The sequence below is a fragment of the Orcinus orca genome, chromosome 15, assembly GCF_937001465.1.
Source record: "Orcinus orca chromosome 15, mOrcOrc1.1, whole genome shotgun sequence".
Taxonomy (NCBI): Eukaryota; Metazoa; Chordata; class Mammalia; order Artiodactyla; family Delphinidae; genus Orcinus; species Orcinus orca.
Window position 1 is genome coordinate 30,963,912 of NC_064573.1, and position 3,963 is coordinate 30,967,874.

Below are 3,963 nucleotides of genomic sequence, written 5' to 3' on the forward strand. Positions count from 1 at the left end.
AAGGAAGGTCTGGAATTAGGTAGTTACAAAGCCCTGTCTCACCACCTCCTAACTACATCCAATGTTTCCCAGCTAGCCTAGAAGATCGTCATCAAAGGAGAGGCAAGGCAATTAAAAAAAAAATCAAAACCGAGGAGAGACCTCTCTTTCTGCTCTTCTGAAGGCTTCTCTCCTGCACAGGAAGGTCCTGCAGCTATAGACAACACCCTGCTTCAAAATATCTACTCCCCTTTGAAGAAACCATGACCCACGAAGGAGGCAGGGCAGGAAAGGGTTCAATGTTCAGTTTCCTTTAATGACCCCCATTCTCCCTGAAAGGCAGGTGCAGGCAGCTAGGCAATGGCAAGAGATGTTCACTTGAAGATCTTGCCCTGATTAAAGGCTTTGCCCGCATGCTGGAAGACCCCATCCCAGGAAAAATATTCTTGAACCAGCGGCTGGGTATCCTCGCTGCTGGGATCCAGTTTCTGCTATGTGTATGACTCATAATCCACCTGCCAATCTGGACTCAGGGGAAAGGCAAGTTCCTGGCCTCGGAAGACTCAGACTCCAGAAATGGAGCTGCTATTGTTGGTTCCAAAGAGAATGACACTGGCAAAGGCATTCTTCCTCAGTTTGTCCAATCGCTGGAACATTCCATTGATAAGGTTGCAGCTTATGAATGTCTGGGTGAGCTCTTCAGGGAAGCAGTAGTCGCTGTACCACAGGAATCAGCCATTTTTATCAAAGTGCTCCCAAAAGTACGGCAGCACCACGGAGAGTGTGTCCTCGTTGGAGTACTTGCGCTTAAATTCATCCAACACAAAGTTACTCTTGGGCAGGTGAGCAAAGGGATCCTTGGCCTTCTGCTCAGCAGCCAATGCCTGCTCACATTCATCCAGCTCCTCCTCAGTAGCAGAGGCAGCTGTCTTCTTCTCCTCCTTCCGCTCAGCTTGGGGCTTCTTCTTCTCTTCTCGAGAAACTTTCTCTTTCCGTGGGGTGTCCTTTTTAGGCTGGCTCTCTGCAAACTTTTTAACATCAAACTGGGCTATTTTTTCAGTTTCACCTCACCCAAGACAGCCCAGAACTGGGGCTGGTTAATGCAGGTGAGGAGCCAGTGGTTTGTATTAGGAAAGGACTGGCAGAAAGAAGGCTTCAGAACCTGTTTATAAAGCCACAACAGGGTGCAGACAACTGTGATGTCAGCCATTGTCACACGTTCGCCCACCAGAAAAGTCCTTGTCTTCAAGTGAGCATCCAGCAGCCCCATAATTTGCCTCACCACCTCCTTTGCATTCTCTGTGACCTGCTTGTTGTGGTGCATGTTGCTCAAGGTGGGGAACACCCAGGTACTGGCTGGGGGAACTATGTTTCTATCAGCAAAGCTCACCCACTGCACCACCTAGACTGCTGCTTCAAGAGTACTTCTCTGCAACTCCTCGTTGCTCACATAGGAGGCAATGCCATTGTTCTCAAACACACAGAATCCATCATCACCCTCAAAGGCTGGAACCTTGCCAGCAGGAAATTTACTGAGAAATTCAGGGGTGCAGTTGGTTTGGCCAAAATAGAACTGGGGTGGTGCGGAGAGCACATGGACTTGATCCCCACTGTACTGAGTGGCAGTGAGGGCCTTGAAGGCCTTCCAGTTTTCAGGATATGTGCACAAGGTTCCAGCCGCCATGGTGATTCTGCAGAGAAAGGGGCTAATTTATTGTCATATTACTATGTGATCATTTTAAGCTGGGTACCTTATAAAAGTGATGCGTAAGGCTCTTAGAGGGAAGGCTAGCATGAAGATTTTATCAATAATGTGAAGATTCATTAAGTCAATTGAGCTAAATTATCCCATTTCTTAAACAACCCCATGATTTTTGAAGCACACACTCAATCTTTATTCAGCTTACTTAATACATTAAGGGTCTTTTAAAATATTTCATATACTAGCTGGAATAAAGAAAAAAATTCTCTTAAAAGTTTTTTTAATTTTATCTCAAGAATTAATATAAGTACATTATTATTATGGTAGATAATTCTACTTAGAATTATTATCTTCTCTTACGTACAGTACTAACATTTCCATAAACTAGCAACAGGGAGAGCTAATATCGCTGGGATTTTTCAACCCTCATTACACGACTGGAACACATTTCTTTGTAAAAAAACAACAACATTCTCAGATGACTATTACCCACTGTGATAAACTATTTCTTACTCTGCCATTATTGTCATAAGAGTTAATGAAAAGCCTCTTGTTACTTTACAAGTACAAATCTTTTTTTAAAATTTTATTTTTTTATGGAAGTAGAGTCAAGTTACAATGTTTCAGGTATACAGCAAAGTGATTCAGTTATATATATATATATATATATATATATATATATGATATTAATATAGTTCCCTGTGCTATACAGTAGGTCCTTGTTGTTTATCTATTTTATATATAGTAATGTGTATCTGTTAATCCCAAATTTCAATTTTATCCCTCACCCCCTTTCCCCTTTGGTAACCATAAGTTTGTTTTCTATGTCTAGGACATTTAAAAATATTCATTCAGAAAATAGTTATTATTATTATGTGACTGACTATGGATTAGGGACTAGGAATAAAACAGTAAAGACAAATGCTTGTGCCTCATGGTTTTCATTCTAGTGAAGGATAAGGTTATGTCTAAGTGGGTTTTTCCTTTCTTGGCCACACACTTAGATACTGACATTTGAATATCTAAATTTTAGCATCTCATGTTGTTTTGTTTGCTCTATTATGCATCTCTGATTGTTTTGTGTATTTTGTCTTTAGGAAGTTGGTAACAACTTAGTGGTAAAAAGTGCAAGGTTAGGGCCTTATTGCCTAGGTCTGAGTCCTGCTCAGCTATTTTCTAGTTGTGTTATATTGAACAAGTTTTCTTTATCATTATAAGCTTCCCAGGAATAGCAGTAGGGACAACTATGCCATAGGTTTAAAAGAGACACTTGTAAAGCACTGAGCAGAGTGCCAGGCACATTCATTAACCATTATTTCTTAAGATTAACTATTAATTTTGAGGCCAAATATTTTCATTAATACATATTTTTCATATCCTATAACAATTAGAATGGTGCTGTGTTCACAGAGAGGCAATAATAAATTCCCTGGAAAAAAGTAATAAGAGCAGCTTTGATAAAGAAAAGCAGGGGAGAATACACAGGCTCTAAACAATTCCATCAGGGAAGTGATAAATGAAAGGGAGAGGGAAGCTGAAAACAAAGGTCTCAAGGTAAAGCCATACTCCATAGTTAGCTACTTTTACCATTTATTAATGACCAGTCTTAAGGGGGAGGATTCAAAAGAATTTTTTTTTGTTTTTTAAACAATATTCTCCTCAGAATTGAAACTCCGTATCTATGGTTCTCCCTTTCCCTGGAGGAAGTTAGATAAGAGGATACAGAGAAAGGGTCATCTTTGAAAAGTCTTCTCTTCCTTGACATGAGTTTCAGACCCAATAGCACAATGTGTTGGAGAGGCAAGGGAATTGTGGCCCATCAACTGCAAAGATGTCTTCCTTCTCTGCTTTACTAAGAAGTCAGATGCCTGGGAATGACTGCTTTGGTCTCCTGACATCTCCAGAAGGTTTGATGTGTTACTGTGGGAGCCAATAAACCATTTTCTCTGTGATGACAGAGTTCTGAGTCCAGCTGTGTCAGACACAAAGAGGAGTGATTTTTTCCTTCAAATGTTGGCGCTCTCACCTAGTGTGAGACACCTCGATGGGGTTGTAACTTTGGGGAGATGTGACAATGATAGCATAGCCCTGTTTGCTGGGTCTGAGTGATGCATAATTCTTGCAGTCAGCAAAATCCTCAGCCAAGAACAGAGAAACCTTTTGTACCGAGTTTCTCTTTTCTTCACACTCTTCTCTTTAGAGAATTCTGAGTTGAATTGGGCTGATGGAGATTTTGCTGTTTATCACATCAGACAGCCTTCTCTCCAGACACAATTCTTCTG

General features: G+C 41.0%; 1 pseudogene; it reads right to left on the reverse strand.

Annotated features, from left to right (window-relative positions):
- Positions 1 to 353: 353 nt before the first annotated feature.
- Positions 354 to 1,665, reverse strand: LOC101283060 (elongation factor 1-gamma-like; annotated as a pseudogene).
- Positions 1,666 to 3,963: the final 2,298 nt, after the last annotated feature.